The 20452-nt window shown below is 39.5% G+C and overlaps 1 long non-coding RNA gene across 1 annotated transcript; it reads right to left on the reverse strand.

Annotated features, from left to right (window-relative positions):
* Positions 1–555: 555 nt before the first annotated feature.
* Positions 556–13022, reverse strand: LOC117084818. Its single transcript, XR_004437686.1, has 6 exons — positions 12857–13022; positions 5309–5482; positions 4678–4792; positions 2709–2858; positions 2420–2581; positions 556–973 (listed from the first exon to the last, which is right to left on the reverse strand). It is a non-coding gene; the product is annotated as an uncharacterized LOC117084818 (long non-coding RNA).
* Between the last annotated feature and the right edge of the window lie 7430 nt (positions 13023–20452).

Here is a 20452-nt window from a genome sequence, read left to right on the forward strand (position 1 = left end):
TCATTGTCTCCCGCAATGCCATACTTGCAAGTTTTGTGTAACATAGCATTTAGACATCTCTTTACAATTATGAAATTCTGGGTTTTCTTCCCCTGCTGTGGCCCAAACACAAACTAAGAACATAACTAATGAAACGCTGCAATTGATATTTTTATCTTAATTAGGGATTAAATATAAAATAAATCGTACTATTTAACATGAATTATGATGTCCTAACTTTTCCAGTAGTTCATTTCAAACAGATTGTTTAATCTGTTAAACATGGTGAAAACAGTACCATGGTAGCTATTAAAAGTATATGTGGGAAATTAACTAAAATATTAAAAAGATCACTCACCCACTGTTAGCCTTTATTTTTTACCCCAAAACAACAACATGAGAAAATGAGTTTTTCTTTTATCTTTGCTATACTTTCCTCCTTGAAAATAAGCCCATTAATAAGGAGATGTAAAAGGAAAATGTAACTATCTCAAGACAAATTATACTAAAACTTTTTAAAAGAAACAGTTCTATCAAAACAAGTTTGCAAATAAAAATAATTACCAAATGAATATATTAGGGGAGTATCGCCATTAGGCATGTTTTTATTATGCAATAATTTATCCATGAGCAGTTTATATTTCATATCCATATTACAGTGTTTTTTTTTCCCAGTCACTGGGAGTACTCAAGCAGAGCTGATGAAAATTCATCATTCTGGAAAGTTCCAGAAGGGATTTTGCAGTGAGTAGAAAGGTGAACTCTTGGACGATTAGGTCTCTTCCAATTTGAAGATTCTATAATTTCCAACTTAGGCAACTGGCGTAAGGTGAGTATCCTCATGGATTTGATTCTGTAGTGATGGTGGAAAGCAGTGGTGGGCTCTTGTGAGCTCTGGAGCCAGCCTGCCTGGTTTTGCTGTTGGACTTGACCACTTAATTGCCGTGTGAACTTGAGCAAGTTATGTCTCCCATCTGTACCTCAGTTTTCTCATCTGTAAAATGTTGATACTAATAGTATTAACCTCATAAAGTTGTTGTGAAGATTAAATGAGTTAATGTAAGTAAAGTGCTTGAAACGGTCCTTGTCACATGGTAAATATTCTATATCATAGCTATGCTATTATTTTCCAATAATAATATTGGGAAAATATTAGACAATATTGGAATAATATTCCTACATTATTGGAATAATATTGGAAATTATAGTCCAAAAATATTCAACTATTATCTGATCCATCTTGTGGTCTCCAATATGAAACAAACGGTAGCCCATTGTGAGGTTAATTATGGTGAGGTAAGGGCTCATATCTTGTCTGAAGCAAAGGAAATAAAAGAAGAGGAGAGGTAAAATGAGGAATTTTATTTAAAGAGAGCAGAGAGATGTCTAATGTTCAGGGAGAAAAATGAACACTCCATAGACCTAGTGATATCAGGAGTGAAAGTATGCTAGGAGAGAAAAAGCCAGTGGTATATAGTCTCTTCACACACACACACACACACACACACACACTCCTCAGCTAACACATCTGGGGATTACCGGTCTATCTGCATCTTAAAGTTTTCACTTTAGCACTGGGGTTTAGTTCTAATATTGACCTATGGCTTCCATTTGGCAGTTCAAGTCCACACATTTGCCCTGAGCCCCTGCTAAGCAGCAAGTGTTGTGGAAGCTAAGAATGCTGCCTGAGGCTGCAGTCTAGGAGGAAGGGGCCGACAGGACTGTGCCCACAGTTTTCACTGGGGAGTTAAGTGCCGTGATCAGCTTCTGTGCTGGATGCTATAGGTGCTGGATGCTATGGGGGCTGGGAGAAGGCCACCTGACTTAGCCTACAGGGACGGGGAAGACTTCCAGGCAGAGGTGAAAGCTTCACTTAGATGTGAAGCAGGTATTAGGCCGATGAAGAAAGTAAGCCAAACAAAACAAACAAAGCAAAACAAAACCCCAAGAAAATTAGACTAAGAAATGTTTTAATTCCTTCTATAAACTTTCAAAATAGGCAGGCCTAGGCTTGAATCCTGGTTCTGCTCTTCACTAGCGATGTGACTTTGGGCAAGTTACTCAAACTGTCTGAACTTCAATGTAGTCATCTCTGGGACAGGGTCCCTATCTTATTGTGTTGTTCTGAGAATTAAAGAAACAATGTATGATCACCTCATAATCCAGTGTCTCCCAGAGGCTTATTTTGAATATCTGTGGTATTAAATCACTCATACTAAAACATAATAAAAGAGGAAGTAATGATTTGTTGAATTTAGAGGAAGAAATAATGACGAGGAAAGCCAAAAGTATCACAACAAGCTCTGTATTTAGGCTCATATGTCCATTCTTGCCAGAGCCACTAATTCAGAGCTAGGGTGGAGAACAACTGGCCAAAGTCCATTACATTCCATCTAATGACATGTCTGTTGCGGGTGCGGGGAGGCTATTGGCAACTCACCTTTTCCAATACCCTCCTGTTATGATACAAAGCTCCAGCCCAAACTGAAAATTTAAAGAACAATCAGCCAGATCACCTTCTCAATGACTATGATGTTTAAAGCATTCACAAAAGTGAATTCAAATTATTGATATGTTTTATTAGCACCATCTGTAATTTCACCTTAACACAAAGATGAAGCAAAACAGGAGCAGGAAAGGCAGTCTATAATAAAAACTCTCATTTATCACAGGCCGCCTATGGGTTCGGTACTCTTTATTCGCTATTTCTAATGCATACTGCAACTTACAAGGCAGTTCTGTTCTCCTTCACAAATGAAGCATCCACAGCACAATTGGTGACTTCACAAAGGTCCCATGGCGCCTAGGTGGGAAGCCACCGGAAGGCAGATCTGATTCTAAAGCTGCTGTCTGCATGCCAGGCTAGTACAACTCTCAATCTGGGATCAGGGAAGAGAGGTACCACATGTGGTCAAGGAGCTCCCACATTCCCAGGAGTCCAAGGGTTGCCATTCTTCCTCCTTCTGTCTCCATGATATCGCCACTACAATGTTGTCATATTGTGAACTATTCTGGTAAGTTACAAATTTTTCCACAGAAAAGAAGAGAAAGGGCTACCCAAAAAATGGGAGAGGGAAAAACTAATCATAAGTCTTCAGAGGTAAGTGAAGTTAAGAACTTGACCTTGGATGGGAGTATCCTAACCCAATGGTGGCCTTAGTCATGTTATACTTCTGCTTTGCAACAGATCCCAGATACAGACACAGTCTAATTGTAAAGAGAAGGAGTTATCTGGTGTATTAACTTGTTAGGTGAAGTAGAATGCTTTAAAAAAAGGTGAATTTTAAAAATCACATACCTTGATTCAAATGCAGTCTTGGCCACTTAACCACTGTGTGACTAAGCCTCATCTACTTATCTTCTAAATGAAATTAATAGTATTTACTTCACTTTTCTCATCTGTAAAATGGTGATAATACCACCTATCCTCGTAGGATGATGGTAAAGATGAAACAAGAATAAAAGCTAGCATGTAGAAAATAATAACCGAAGTTACTTATTGATATTTTCCTGTGATTATTTTAATTAGCTACAGTATAGCATTCTTACATGAAGTACCTGGATCTGGTAAATAATCAATAAACAGCAGCTATTATTATTAGCAGGGCACATTTTTGTACTGGTGCAGGTCTACTGGTGGAAATAAATGAAAGGAGGAGAAATCCTGTATGTGACAGTAAACAAATGCAAACATAAAACCAAAAACAACAATAAGAAAGCAGAAGTGGAAGAAAAAGAATCCTAGCTTGAATCAACCAACTTGTTACCAGAATTTAGTTATTAAAAATCTCTACAGTGTAAATTTAGCCATTAGAGATTTAATTTTTTTTAACTTTTTCTTTTGTTTTTACCAAAGTCTACTTTGAAGAGTCCAGTCTTCACTGGACCAAGGAAGAAAGGAAAATAAATTTAAATGTTTATGTATTTAGTTAGTTTTGCTTTGTAAAAGAGAAGAATCCAGGTCAGGTTCTTAACTCCACTCACCTCTGAAGAATTCCGAGTTGTATTTCCCTCTCCCTTTTTGGGTGATGCTTTGTCTATGTCTATGGTAGAGGTGAAATGGGGAAGAGACACTGCAAGGGTGGTGATCCTTCTCCTTGGAATGGTTTGTCCCTAAAAGCTACTCTGCTTCTTTCCTGTCAGGGATGTTAGCAGAGCTCAAATCCTTATGACCCCAAACTCCCAAGCCACTGGATCCGGTGAGATGGCTGGAGCCCAGCAGGGTCAGCATGAGGAACACCACGAGGACTCCTGAAACACCGCATTCCCATGGCTGCAGCAGGGCAACGGGGTAGCTGGAAGGTACAGTGTCCCTGAAACTGTGGTCCTCGGCAAGGAGTGTGGCCGCATGGTGGATCGCCTGAGCTGTGAGCAGAGATGGAAGGAAGAATGCCAACTTGGAGGCAGATGAGGGAAGTAGGAGTGCTGTGGCAACACAATGTGGAAATCGGGAGTTCTCTTCAGGCGTGATGCTCACAATTCATGTAAATCTATTGATCTATGTATTTACCTACCTACCTCTATGTGTGTGTTTGTCTGGGAGTGGGATGGAGCAGTATAAGGTGGGTTCAGGAACTGTGTTTGTCAGGGCTGTCTGGGGAGACAGAACCAATAGGAGCTATATCTATACTGACATCAGTATCTCTACAGATACAGATAGATGAGAGGGGATGTATTAGGGGAATTGGCTCACATGACCTTGGTGGCTGAGAAGTCCCACCACAGTCCATCTGCAAGCTGGAGACCCTGGGATGCCGGTAGTGTGGCTTCAGGGCAAGTTCAAGGACCTCAGAATCAAGGAAGCATATCTGCCCTGAGGATGAGATTGGGAAAAAGCCTGCAGGCATGTGTTTGAAAGGAGGTGAGAGAGGAAGATCAAGAAGAGTTTTCCCAGATTACGGTTGCAATGAAAGAAAGGGAAAGGTAAGAAGAGGGACCTGAGCCCACGCCTTGGGAGGAAGAGGAGGAGGAAGAAGGGCAGACCAGGGCTGAGGTCAGAGCTGGTCGCCAGAGGAGGATGCCTGGGCCCCTGGCCCCTGCGCGAGCAGAGGTGGCTGAGGTCCAGGAGCCAGAGGAGAAGAAACGGACGCTCGCATGACTGCTCCTGGCTTGCCCAGAGGGAGAAGGGTGATGGGGCTGTTCCTGTGCACCCAGGACCATGGCTCTTGAACTTTATGTGTCGGGAAGGAGGCAAGGGCTGAACTGAAGAGCCGGGCCGTTCATTTAGTGCCAGCATCCCAGGAAATGCTCTTTTCCCCGCGGGAGCCTCCACCTGCGGCTGTAATAATCTTGGACTGGAAGGTCAAATTCCAAAGACTTCAAACCGCACCTGCAGCAGGACCGGCCACATACATTGTGGAGTATCTTTAAAATAAAATGCTGCACTGTCCTGCAACTGTCAATCTGAGACAGAAGTCCTGAGTGCCCAGGGGCGGCTGGTGTAAGTCCTGGAGTTTGAAGGTCATAGAGCCTGGAGTCCAAGGGCGGGAGGAGAAGAGGGTCCCTGCTCCAGGAGAGAGAGAGAGAGAGAGAGAGAGAGAGAGAGAGAGAGAGAGAATCTCTTTTTCTGTGTGTGCTGTTGTTGCCTTTTTTGTCCTTATCTGTGCCCCCAGCCATTTGGATGATGCCCCCACATTGAGGACAGGTCTTCTGCAGTCAGTTTACTGACACACCTGCCAGTCTCCTCTGGAAACCATCTCTCACACACACCCAGAAAGAATGCTTTACTAGTTCTCTAAGTATTCCTTAATCCAGTCAAGTTGGCACCTAAAATGAACCATCCTAGGGACACTGCTATTTTTAAATCTACCTAGAATTTGCACCTCTGACTCTAGAGATTGAGACAGAATTCATTTTCAGGGAGACTATCCTTTTGATTGGAAAAACACTGATATAAGCTCTTTAGTTAAACAATGATAGGGCCATGCTTCTATTCTGGAAGAAACAGATTAAGATGGAGCAAAGCTAAGCTGCTCATCAGAGATTTTTTTTTCTCTCTAATAGATTTTATGGCTTCCTCAGAAAAGAAGCAGGCCAGAGAAGAGTGGAGATGGGCAGAGTGGTGATAAAACAGGGGGCTCATGGAGAGGAGGAGAAAAGGACTTTAGCACCACAGTGGCAGGCAGGAGGTTAAGAGCACAGTTTAATTGCAAAGGATTCCTTTGATGGGGTTGTGACCAATCTGCTTTAGGAGCAATGATACAGAATTTTGTATTTCCCTTTTGGTGGTGCTGTGGTTTGGATGTTTGTACCCCAAAAAACCTCATGTTGAAATTCGGGCCCAGTGTTGGAGGTGGGACTTCATGAGAGGTGTTTGGGTTATGGGGGAAGATCCCATATGAACTGATTAATACTCTCCCTCAGGGGTGAGTGAGTTCTCATCTCATTGGTTCCCAATCCAGCTGGTTGTTACAAAGAGCCCAGCACCCTCGTCTCTCTCCTGCTTCCTCTTCATATGATCTCTGCATGCACCAGCTTCCTTCCTGTCGTGCCGTGAGTGGAAGGAGCCGGAGCTCCTAATGGCAGATGCCTAATCTTGAACCTTCCAGCCCATCAGAATAGAAACCCAAATAAATCTTTTTTCTCTATAAGTTACCCAGTCTCAGGCATTTGTTGATAACAACGCAAAATGGACTAAGGCATGTGGTATGACTCCTCATGTTATTCTCAAACCCTCAGTAAAGTTTTGTCACTCTCCACGGCTGGTGTCAGCAATGTTGTTGGAACAAAGTTGTTGGTGTCCACATGGGGCAACCGATTAACAAAGAGGTAAGGTCAGGAGATGACAAGAGAAAACACGGAGCTGGTGTAAACATTCCCTGACAAATCCTCGAAAGTTCTTGAGAAAGAAGACTATGTGTTTCTTGGTCACACAGGATGGGATTCACATTATTTGAGGGAGGGATATTGTCATAGACATTGGGGATACCTGGCAGCACATGAACCCACTTTTTATGTTTAGGGATGTCCTCACTGTATGAGTCTCCATGAGGGTTAGAGACCTCCACTATGTCGGTCAAATAGGCCGGAGACTTGTTTTTCCAGCCTCCTGCCCTGGAGAGGGGGCATGTGACCTAGGGTTGGCCAATCAGGCACCTCCCCAGGACTTTGCATTGGAAGTTAGTGAATCGATGAAGAGGAGTGGTGGAGAGTCTATACTGAGGAGTGGGGTGTTGGGGTGGAAGGCAGCTAAATCCTCCAGTTTGCTGGGGCAGGAGAGAGAGTAGGGTTGGTAGCATTATTTAGTTGAGTCCAAGAAGCAGATGCCAAGATGGGATTCGAGGTTTATTAGGGAAAGAAATTTATTAGGGAAAATGGCTCTGGAGGATAAAGAGGAAGGGAGTGGGAATTGGTGGAGAGAAACATTAGATTGGGAGACAGGTCTAACAACTGTAAAAGGAGAAAGAGAAGCAAAGAATGGTGGGAAGAGCCTCAGACTGCAGCAGAATTCTGAGACAATCTTGGCTTGTCCAGTGGAGAATCTCCAGGCAAAAGCTGCTGTGTTCATTTTTCTATCGCTGCTGTAACAGATTACCCAACACTTTGAAGCTGAAAGCAACACAATGACCATGTTGTATTATATATCTGTAATTTGCTAAGAGGGTAGATCCCAAGTGTCTTTACCATACCAAAAAAATAAAAATAAGAAATAAAAAAGAATGGTAACTATGTGAGGTGATGGAAATGTTCATTAGCTTGATTGTGGTGAGGAATGCAAATCTATTATCTTACAATTCTGGAGGTCAGAAGTCTGACATGAGTCTTAGTGCTAAAATCAAGGAAGTGACAGGATTGGTTCCTCTGAGAGCTTCAGGAGAGCTGGGGCCTGCCCTTTTCAGCTTCTAGTGACTGCCAGCATTCCTTGGCCTGTGGCTGCATCACTTCAATTTCTGCTTCTGTCATCACCTCTCCTACTTCCCCCTCTGATCGCCTGCATCCCTCTTATAAGGACCCTTGTGGTTACACTGGGCCCTAAGTAATCCAGGATACTCTTCCAAGATTATATGTGCAAAGTCCCCTTTGCCCTATAAAGCAACATTCACCTGTTTCCTACGCTGGTGGCGAATATAAGCTCTGATGTCCAGTGTCTAGTGCTATCAGCAGCAGTACCCATTGCTCAAGTTCTTACAGCATGATTTGTACTTGGGTTCTAGATTCCTAGAGTCTCTCTTCTTCTACCTGTTTTCTGAACCTTCTCAAAACTTCCTGGCATTTCTGTGAGCCCCTTGGCCATCTTTTAATAAACTTATTTTCTACTTAACTCAGTCAGAGTCAGTGTGGCTGATCATTGCTAGGTCTGGTGAAAGCAGGAGGCTCTGTTACTAAAAGGAAAAGGGGAAATAATTGCTGTAATTTTAGAGACTAAATTTTCCAGCCTTCCTTGTGGCCAGGCATAGCCATGTGACTAAATTCTCATCAGGGAAATGTGAGCAGAAGTGATGTGTCTAATCTCCAAATCACTTATTCAAAAGGAACTCCCTTGCACACTCCTTCCTCTTTTCTCCCCTCTTCTGGGCTCAGTATGTATATGGTATTGGGGAGTCAGCTTGCTTCAGTGAATAAGAGCAACATTTGAGGAGATTACAGGCACCTAGAAAGATGGAATAAGGCTCTCTGGATGGTTTTATGGAGCAGAACCACCTTTCTATGTTTGCAGGTCTGTGTTCTTGTGGGTTGTTATGTGAGAGAGAAATAAGCCTATATTGGTTGAACCACTGTATTTGCAGGTCTCTTTTGAAAGCCACTAGCCTATTCTAGGTTTAGTATAACCTAATGAAAACAGTCAATTTATGTCTAATATTCCTGACTAGTTCAGAAATAAGAACCAGGAAAGATTCCAACATCTCAGGGAAGGGGGAGAAGGAGGGATTCTGGGAGTAATTGTTGGGAAATTTGGGGATGAGGGCAGTAAAATTTCAGTAGTAGTATTTAAGAATGAGAATTTGTTAGTCTATGACATGTAGGGGTAAGACAATGACGTTTTAGGGGTCTGAGTAGCCACTGCCACTGAATAGCATAGGTGGAAAGAGTCACACAAGAAGGCTATGGGGTGAAGTAATTAATACTCACAGTCAGGAGTAGCTTAAATAAAGAAAATAACAAACTCAAATCACAAAATTCTCAGCCCAAGGCACAGTTAGAAAAAAAGGGAATCATATATAACTATGCTAAAATAATCTCTTGCAGCAGGGCCAAAATAGCTGCAAACCAAATGCAATGGTTAATTCTGAATTTTGCTTTGATCTGTTGAATTCTCAGGCTTGTCAGTAGAACATTGAACATAAAAATGTGGAGCCCTGATCACTGAAATGGGGATATATGGAAGGATTCAGAGGCCTTGTAAGGTTTTGATCCTCCAATTGCTGCTGCCCCTCTGAGGGTCACAGAGGAACATATGTCCATAGGTCACAGTTCATGAATCCCTACAAAGAAGCTAGTCTTTGCAAATTCTGATGAATTTTAACAGCGTAAAGTGGAAAAAGTCTGTCTATGTCGTGATGAGCATCAACTGTGAAGAGGCTGTTCTTGTCTTATTTGAAAACCCTGTAAGAACCTCTCTGAGGACTTACTCTACAAGGACATGTCAATTCTTTACTTCCACATTCCCAACATCCTTCATTTTCCACAGTGCCATAATTAAAATGCCAACATGCCTGTGTGTATGGTGGTGGTGGGGCAGTTACAAAGTCAAATATCAAAGGAAAAGACTTTCTTAAAAAAAGGAATAAATTTTTTCCTACTTTATGTTAGCAAAAATATCTGTGGAATGTGATTGGGTAATGGATTATGGGGTGCTAGGTCAAGGAGGGTGAGAACATATATTTAAATGGAGAAGAATTTATCTCGATCTTGGGAAGGGGCAGTGGTATTCCAGGGCTTTCACTAGGTTCTTCCCAAAGAATTAGTCAAACCAATCTAAAAAATTCTTGAGGAAACTGCAAAGATCAGTGATAAATTAAGTGTTGGAAGCATATAGTAGCTTTGTATCCCCATATAGCTTTCTGATTTGACTAGGGCAGGACCTGGATGGATCTTAGCAGAGTGAATTATTGTAAACTTAATCAGCTGATGACTGTAACTGCAGCTTCTACTCCTGATGAAGTCTCCTTACTAAAGAAAATCATTAGAGCCTATTTGTGCAGTCACTACTTTTGTTTATTTTTTTTTCTGCCCCAAGGATTGGCACTCTTTTTTTTTGGTAGGAGGCCAGATAGTGTAATGAAAGGTTCTGCAGACCATAAGGCATCTGTCGTATCTACCCAACTCTGCCATTGCAATATGAGAGCAGCCGTAGATCATGCATAAACAAATGGGTGTGGCTGTGTTCTAATTAAATTTTATTTACAAAATAGGCAGCAAGTGCCCCAGTAGCAACAAGCACATCCAGTGCTCAGATCCTGGTTTCTAATATCATTCTCCAATCAAAGGAACTAGGGATCCTTGGAGAAATGACTGATTCTAGGACTAGGGTGAGAAATATACCACATGAGCCCAGAGCATCTTATTATACCAAAAAGTAAGGATGTGCTCACAAATAACAAAAAGCAAAACAAAATAAAAAACTAAGAAAAGCCCACTACCAACAAACACACACACACACATACACACACACACACACGTCAATGGGGGTATTTCAAAGAGGCACAGGAGCCAACCAAAAGAGCTCTTCATGGCCAAAGCTGAGACAATTTGAGCAATAAAATAAAGTAGCATTGGATTATAGCTCAAAGTGTAAAGATCCATGATTCCATACTGATACAAATACATGATTTAATAAACTAACAAGTGAGAAGAAGAGACAATCTCTCACGCAGAAGAATTCCAAATATAACACATAGATACTCTGTCTTAAACGAGGGAGAGCATAACTCCCCACTCAAGTGTGGGCTGTGCGTAGTGACTTCTCTCCTAAGAATACAGTAAGGAGAGGCAGAAATAAGTAACTTTATAGTGGAGAAACCTGACATGCACTATTTCAGCCAGGTGTTTGAAGTCAATATCAATAGTCATACATCATGTTGTTAATATATACCCTTGATATGATGTGGTGAAAAGGGCCCTTTAAATTTGTGATATTTTCCCAAAAATTCATAACACTGTTCAAATTGTGAGGAAATCATCAGAAAAACTCCAATAGTGGAAGATTGTGCAACATACCTGACCACTACTCAAAACTGCCAAAGTGAACTTGGTGCAGTGGTGAGCTCCTGTATTCCCAGCTACTTAGGGATCTGAGGCAAGGGGAAGACTTGATCCCAGGAGTTCAAGATCAGACTAGGCAACACAGTAAAACCCTGTCTCAAAAACAAAAGCAAAAAGAGAACTGCCAAGGTCATCAAAAACAAGGAAAATCTGAGAAAATTTCACAGTCAAAGTAGCCTAAGGATATGACAAATAAATGTAATGTGGTGTCCTCGATGCCATCCTGGAACAGAAAATGGACATTTGGTCAAAATTAAGGAAGTCTGAACAGAACGGATGGAAAGGGTCACACAAGGACTGTAGGGTAGTATGGTTAATACGAACAATCAGGAGAGGCTTAAATAGAGAAAATAACAAACTCAAATCACTAAATTCTCAGCCCAAGGCACAGTTATGAAAAAAAAAGGAATCATATATAACTATTCTAAAATAATCTCTTGCAGCAGGGCCAAAATAGCTGCAAACCAAATGCAATGGTTAATTCTGAATTTTGCTTTGATCTGTTGAATTTTCAGCCTTGCCAGTAGAACATTGAATATAAAAAGGATTATTTAGTAATAGTCTATCAATATATGTTAATTGTAACAAATGTAACATACTAATATAAGATGTTAATAACAGGAGAAATTGTGGATATATTGGAAACCCACCATGCTCTCTGCTCAATTTTTCTGTAAATATAAAACTACTTTAAAAATGCAAGTCTATTAATAAAAATTATAAAAGGCAGCAAGGCAGATTTTACCTTCAGACTCTACTTTGCTGACCCCTGCTATATCCCTTTAACCAGAGAAAACAGTCAAGTTTGCTTTCACCTGGTAGGAACAGTAGAATACCTTTATTATTTTGTCTCAGAGTTATATCAAATCTCAGACTTTATACCACAACACAGGCGATAAGTGCCTTGAACGTCCCATCATCCCCTAAAACGTCATTGGATCATAGGTACACTAAATTGATGATATCATGCTGACAAGAGTTGAAGAGCAGAAACTAAGAGCTACTCTCGATGCCATGGTAAGATACATGTCTATAAGAGGAAAAGAGATATATCCTATAAAAGCATAAGAAGGAGCCTACCCCTTTAATAAAGTTTCCGGGAATCTGATGGTCCCAGGATATTGGAATATCTTCTTTAAAGGGAATGCTGGATTGGTAGGTGTTGTAGCCCTTACCTATTAAAATGGTACGCTCTGGGGATCTTTGGATTTTGTAGACAGTATTTTACATTCAAATGTGTTGCTCTGACCCATTTACAAGGTGACCTGAGAAGTTGCTTAGGCTCTCACAGGATGCAAAGAATAAAGAATAATCCATTACCTCAGTTAACAGGGCTTATTGTAAGATTACACAGGAAAGTAAGAAAACTCACAAAAAGTGAAAATAACTCAAGCTAAGCCACTAGAGAATTAAATATTATGGCTATTTGGGACACAATGAAAGGATTTATAATAACATCTAGTGACTCTAGCAGCTGACTGTGCTCCTGATTCCAGTCTTCCATTCTGCTTATCTCCACTCAGTTTTTCTTTGCTAGGACCAATTCTCTACCCTCTCCTGGCTTCTGTTTCTGTTCCTGTTACTACTACAATGGAAAAACTATTTTTAATCTCTTCTATTTATCTCCAGGTTTCTATTTACTCATAGCTTCTCCTACCACCCAGGTTTTGGTTACCACCTTCTTCATGTGTGCGTCTTGGCCTCTCCAGCCTGCTGACTCTCTAAATGCTTTGCATTCAATCTCTCAAAAAGTTTCTGATTGGACTCTCCGCTCCTGTCCAATGTCCTTTTATGGCAGAGCTCTTGTGCTGTCCTCCATCAGGGACCCCTGGACAACTTCTAGAAAGCTAACAAACACCCATCACTGGTCCCATCAGCACTGACTGTGCTTGTGACATCACACGATGCCAACACGCTGACCTATGCAAAGGATGCTTCAGAAGAGGCTGTAGTTGTGGTAGACACGCTAAAGCTTCACCATATGGAGACTTTATAGCCAGGAAGCACCTTTGCTGGCCTGTCCAGACAACTGAATTGGTCATTTTGACTAAGGAGGATGACAACCTTTAATACCTTAAAGCGTTAAAGGGAGAAAACGAAACTCCTGATGATTTCAGCTTGGAAGAAGAACTATTAGGTTGGTGCAAAAGTGATTGTGATTTTGCCATTACTTTAAGTGGCAAAAAGCACAATTACTTTTGCACCAACCTAATAGAAAGCTTTGAACTAGAGGAAGGTACTTTAGGAGACTGCCAATCATCAGCATACGTTCTGTTCCCTTTTCTCTGCTTATCTATGTAACGTTTTATTCAAAGTGGGTACTCCTGGTTTATGGTGGGAATATGAGTAGGATTGTGGAGAAAAAGAATACAGGGACTCCTAATCCCACAAGTAAGCCTGCTGCCAGTGGTAGCCATACAGTGAGAATACTATAGAATTAGAGTCCAGTAGAGCACTTTGTTAGTCCCTGCCTTGGCTGGGTCATGTGTACGATGATTAACTTCTTGCTGCTTTTTTCTTTAAAAAAGTTAATCTGAACTTGGCAACTATGTTTTTGTTCATGGAAACCTGGTCATCCAGCCCCTTGGCACACTTGGTTTGGATTTTGATTCCCAGAACTCAGTCTACAGGGCTTTCCAGCCTCTCTCTCTGGCATATAGATTGCAGCGCTCTGCAAGGTGCAAGTCCTGAAAACACATCGTTTGGATTTCCTCTCTCTGGTTACCTGTCACGGTCAACTGCTCTCAATCCCTGGATTCATTTCCTCTTGGATTCTGTGAAATGCTCTCCTTAATCATTCAATGTAAAAAGAAGAAAAACTTTTTCCTGGTCTTTTTTTTATTTTTATTTTTTTAAATGGGAGAGGCTTTACTGATTTTCTTTTCAATTTGACCAATAATTCCCTTATGTCCACAGACACTCCTTAACAGTTGTTCTCTTGCTGTTGTCATTTTATATCAATGTTCAGAGAATACTTAATGGAATCTTCCTTCAATAACTACTCACATTGGCTCTTATTTTGTTTGCAATTTTGAAACCAAAGATCTATGAAATTTAAAGCATATACTCCTCAGGCAAGGGGTTATTAAACAATCATTGGTGACTGTATTTAGTGTTAAACTTATAACTCAGAAAGAGGTAGTCTGGGTGAATTGAAAAATACCTCAAGGACTCAGAAATTAGGTCTCCAAAAAGCAATCATCTGCACCTTTTTTTCAAACGAAAATAGTATCATATCAGGATTAATTCAAGTTAATAGCTAAGAAAATATCAGTCTAGGTACTGTACATAGCTTCAATGCCCAGTTTCATTTTGCTACAAGAAGCTATATATTTTATTGGACACGCACACAAAAAGCTTGTCATATTATTCATCACCCCTAGCAGCAGGTCATAGAGCAGCAAAGTAATGTCACTAACAAGAAGCAGTTTTCTGTAGTAGACAGCAATTCTTACCCTGTCGTGGATTTATCTTATTATTGACAGCAAATTTGGCTGGCATTGACCAGAATTGATGCTTTACCCAGCCCCATACCAAAGCTGGAACATGAAATGGGCTTATACCACACTTAATGTCACTCACATATTTCCTCTGTTCAAAGTCACATCCCTTTTTTTGATCTGAATGATGAAGGAGAACATTTAAACCACAGACATTTCTATGCTTTATTGTAGAGTAGTTTGTAAGGACCGTTTTACAGTGCTGACGCGTATATGAGGAGGCAGCAGCAACTACTTTAATATGATTAAAGGTAGCAGTATTCACTACAACAAATGAGTTCTAACATTGGCTACCGGAGTTGTGTGTGTGTGTTTGTGTGTGTGTGTGTGTGTTTTCTTGGTGTCTGGCTTACTTTCTACTTAATTTGTTCAGGAAAACACCAGGTAAATTTGTATTATAAGAATTTGCTGAGCTCACAAATGATCCCATAAGGAGTGGGCATTCTACTTTTTCTAGTTCTGTTGTTTCTGTCATCTTTTTAAGACACGTTGTATCATAAAGCTTAAGGTGCGTCTTATTTCTTTAAAGTCGCCTGAGGAATGAGCTATCAATGAGAATCTGGAGATGTATATAGAAGCAGTAATCATTAAAAGTTGTGTGAGTAACTGGGCTCAGGGTATGCAAATAAGCAAGGAGTGGGATGTTCCCCTCAGTGAGCAAGTGCGTGGTTGTCTGAAGCTACTGTGACGGGGAGCCTCTTGGGGTCAGTGGAGGGGCTGATGAAGCAGAGACAACTCCAGAAAAGATGATGCCTGCCACTGAGGCCATTGGGATGATTGTGGGAGGAGGAACAGAGTCCATCTCAGAAAAGAGGAGGAAGAAATAGGGCCTCTTGAAAGGCAGAGACTTTCTAGCTGGCCATTGACTATGACTTGGAAAAAGGCACAGGACCAAGAAAAATGAGTCAATGCTCTTCTCTCTGCCTGGAATATATCACCATCCCTGTACCTAGTTAACTCCTACTCCCCCTGCAGTTCCCACTTTAAATGCCACTTCCTCTATTGCTGTTAATGTTGTCCTTTTTTTTAGTACTTTTCTTTCATAGCACTGTTCACAGTTTACAGTGGTATCTTATTTGAGTGTCGATTTGAGGGATGGTGTTGATTTAAATGATTTATTAATCATTCAGTAAATGGTTATTGTACACTTACCTTGTGTTGAGTATGTACGATGTTAGAGATATTTGGTGAATGAATGACAACACAAACGAGTGAATGATGCAAGAATTAGATTTCCAGGGACCCAGGGCTATTGAAATCTCCAGAAGAAAAATGAACAAACCAGTTTTGCAAGACAGTTTGATGTCCCTGGGGAGGAATTTCGTGTATCAAATAAAGGAAGGCTGGGTGCGGTGGCCTCATGCCTGTAATCTCAGTACTTTGGAAGGCCAAGGTGAGAGGATCACATGAGCCCAGGAGTTCAAGTCCAGACTGAGCAACATAGGGGGACGCTGTCTATACAAAAATAAAAAATAAAAAATTAGCCAGGCTTGGTGGTGTGTGCTTGTGGTCCCAGCTACTTGGGAGGCTGAGGTAGAAGGATCACTTAAGACTGGAAGATCAAGGCTACAGTGAGCTGCACTTCAGCCCAGGCAACAGAGCAAGATGTTATCTCAAAACTTAAATTAAATTAATAAAAATAAATAAAGGAAGACCTTCTTCAAGAAGGGTCAGAGGTAGAACCTAGGAAAATTGTTGAAATCTTAGAAACTGTGAATGGAAAAGGCTGGACTGGCACATGCCCTTGGAGGTTGTATTGGGGAGCAGCTTTTGGGGAAGTCTTTGACAATTCCTCCAGGCCCAAGGCATAGGAAGACAACGTAAGTTCTTACTACACAAGAAATTAAAGTATTTTGATTTTAAAAACAGTTTTCTCTGTAAACTGAGCTAGACAACTCTATTTTTGTCTTCTGTTATTATCCAGATGTATGAAGGGCTTGAGATTTTACCCTACTTGCAAGGTAACCCATTGGCTTGTCACAGCATGATTGCTGACAGAAGACATGAGACTCCTAGATCAGAGACACAGGACTTTATTACTCATAGAAAGCAAGAAGCATGAACATCAGCATATTTGTGCCAGTTATCCTTGCTTGCAAGTCCTATGAGAGAGATTCAGATAGGCCCAGATAGATGCCTGTATATGCAGTAGGTTGCATTGCAGGAGAGAAACCCTGAGCTTAGGGAACTTGAATCTTTTATATTCAGCAATAAGCATGTGTGATCTTTTCTTCAGAAGGTGACATACATTACCTTTATCATCCAAGGCTATAAGAAAATCTACGTTTTTCTCTGGAGGGAGACATATGTTTAAGTTCCAAGGCTGTTTGTTGTACAAATATCCTTGAAAATATAGTCTGAAAGAAAGGGCAGTCAATATCTGTTTTAAAGATAGTCAGAAATGCAACAGGTCAATAGAGGGTTTTCCCCCAAGAATATCCACCCTTTCTTCTATACTGTATTGACTTCTGGAGAATTTTCCCCATCAGTATGCCACTTCATTGGTTAATCTGAGTAATCTGACTGACAGAGGCTGGAAACAAATTCATTCAATATAACCTCATACAGCATTCATGAAGCCACTGTGAGGCTACCATAGTTAAGGCTACTACAACCAGTACTGACCTCAACCATGATCCTCAGAGTTATAGGCCAAATAGCTAAACACATCTCATTAACTATCCACATCTACCTTAGAAGCCAGGTGGCTTTCTCCTTATTTCCACAGTGATGGCCAGAGGCATTACTCCAGGTACAGTGGGACGCATTACGTTGCTGATGGTGTTTCCTTAAACACTTGAAGATCTCTTATCCCTCCAATCCCTAGGTGCAAATTACCATATTTTGGGGAGGGATGCAAGTTAATGCCTGGCTTCCAACTAAAAGTTGGTACTGGGGGTGCACCTGGTACCACGAAAAGAATTTTTTTTTTACAATTGTCAGGGACCCCCAAGTGGGACCCATATCAGTTGGCAGCCACAGGTTGATAATGCCTGAAGTGTGGTTCCTAGCCAATTGGTAAATCTTAGAGCTCACAGTCCAGTTCAAATTGAGTCTAGTTCTTGTTTTTGGAGAAAAGATTATCTATCTATCAATCTATCTATCTATCTATCTATCTATCTATCTATCTATCATCTATCTATTGTTGCATAAATACAGCCATGTGTTGTAAAATATTTCTATCAACAACTGACTGCATGTTCTAATAAGCATATATAATAAATGAATCTTATGGGGCACAACAGTAGCCCCATACTGTATTATGATACTGTATTTTTACTATGTTTAGATATGTTCAGATACACAAATCCTTACCACTGTGTTACAACCGACTATAGTATTCAGTACAGTGACATGCTGTACAGGCTTACAGCCTAGGAGAAATAGGCTATATCCTATTACATAGGTATATAGAAGGCTATACCATCTTGGTTTGTGTAAGTACACTCTATGATGTTCGCATAATGATGAAATCACTTAATGACGCACTTCTCAGAATGTTTCCCTGTTGTTAAGTGATGCATGACTATATATAGATTAAAAAATCATGTTGAAAAAATATCCTTCTAGCCTTGTTTTGTTAAGAATTTGGTCTAGAATATCTTTGAATTTTACCAAATGCTTTTGAGCATCTGTGAAGATAATCATACGGTTTTTCTCCTTATATGTAGTAATTTGGAAAATCACATGAATGATTTCTAAATATTGAAATGTTCTTACATTCTTAAACCCTAGTCATGGTGTATTATTATTTCAAGATGCTGTTGAACTCTGTTTACTAATATTCTATTTATGATATTTTTATGGGTAGTCATCAGTGAATTTAGTGTGTAGTTTTCTTTTAGGTGCAATTTGTTAGCTTGTGCTGTGTTGTACTCATTTCAGTTAAAGAAAATGGATGCTTCCCTCCTATACTTTGTGAACAGTCTCAAGTGCATTGGAATCATCTTTCTTTAGAAATTCACATACATTGCCATGTGAAACTGTCTCGAAACATTTTTAAGGGGTCTTGAGTTAGATTTTTCACAACTTTGTCTATTTTTAAAATAATAAATTAATCTGGTAGATATCTTTTCTGAAATCAGTTTCAGAAAATACAGTTTTCTATGTAATTATCTATGAATATGTATCTTTGTAATGAATTACACCCTTTAACATTATAAGCTGCCTTTCTTTATTTTGTTTAATCCTTTCTGATCCAAGTTCACCTTTTCTGATAGTAAAATCATGACCCCTGACTTGTTTCTGTTTATATTTTCATGGTATAACTTTACCCATCTTTTAACTTTCAACCTTTGGTAAATGTCTATGTTTTAAGCATTCTTCATATATACAAACAGAGTTTGATTTTCTTTGTGATCCAACTTTATAAACTTTCTCTTTAGTAGGTGGATTTAGCTTATTTACATTTCTGTCTTTTTTTAATAGTATGCTTTCTATTTTTATGGCTTTAAAAATGTTTCTCCACTATTTCGACTCTTTTTTGTTTTGTGTGTGGTTCTACTAATAATTTGGAGGATTTGTATTTTTGATCTAGAGGTTGCTTTTTATAAACAATAGATTATAAAATGTCCTTTATCTTATTTTTTTTTAGGTAGAAGAAAAATTCAAACAGTATAAAAAAGAATGTGGTCTGTATATAGTATTTTAAATTTATTAATGTTTTTCATGGCCTGGTACATAATAAACTTTAAAAATATCCAATAGGGATTTGGAAAGAATGCGTAGTTTGTATATTGGGTAGCTTGTTAATTGTATATGACTTAAGTTCTCTATAGTGTTCCTCTCCCTACCTCTGACCTTTATCCTCTCTCTTAAGATAGCCAATGTCAACAGTTTTCTTATGCATTCTTCCAGGACAGTTATTTATGTATTTAATTTTATATGTGAAAAACCTTTTAAACATATAAAAATTAGATTATTTTATAAACTGTTTTATCATCTGCTGGTTTTAATTTAATATAATTTGGAGATACAGTCATAGCCACACATGTAGATGTATCTCATTCTGAATAGTTCTTTTTTTTTAAAAAGAATTATTAAAATAATCTTTTCCACCATGTAGTTAGATTTATTTTTGACATATTTTGTTCTTAACATCTAGTTTTCTTGCATAATGATCAGAGAATGTGGCTGTATATAATATTTGGAGTTTACTGAAATTTTTTTCATGGTCTGATACATAATAACATTTATAAATGTTCTGTGGGGATTTGGAAAGCACGTGTGGTTTCTGTGTCTTGGCTAGCTTGTTAATTATTTGTGATTCAAATTCATTATAACGTTATAGATTTTTGGTTATTTGTCCTGCCAAGGTCTGAGCAGTATGAGACTCCCATTATGATTGTGGTTTTGACAGTTCTCCTTGCATTTCTAACTTTTTGGTTTTTAGGTATATTTTGATCACTGTTGTTCAGTTACAAAATAGTTTTTGGCTATTTTATCTTCTTTATGTACTGTATTTTGAAATCAGTATAAAAGATCTCCTATTGCACTATCTAATGATTTCTCCATTAAAAATATATTTAAGACAATTTTTTACAAGTTGTTCAATTTACTTTTGGCTGATATATCTTTGCTTACTTTTTATGTTCAACCAGTGACAGTTTGCTTTAAGTATGTTTCATGGAAATAGCACATCGCTGGATCTAACGGCAATAAGAAGACTGCAGGGTGTATAATGGGATTTTTTTGAGTCTTCCAGATTTAAATCTAAATCTTGGCTCCACTACTTACTGGCCACGTGACCTCATGCAAAGAAATGATTACTT

This window comes from Trachypithecus francoisi, unplaced genomic scaffold (assembly GCF_009764315.1).
Source record: "Trachypithecus francoisi isolate TF-2019V2 unplaced genomic scaffold, Tfra_2.0 Lachesis_group1, whole genome shotgun sequence".
In the NCBI taxonomy this organism is placed as follows: domain Eukaryota; kingdom Metazoa; phylum Chordata; class Mammalia; order Primates; family Cercopithecidae; genus Trachypithecus; species Trachypithecus francoisi.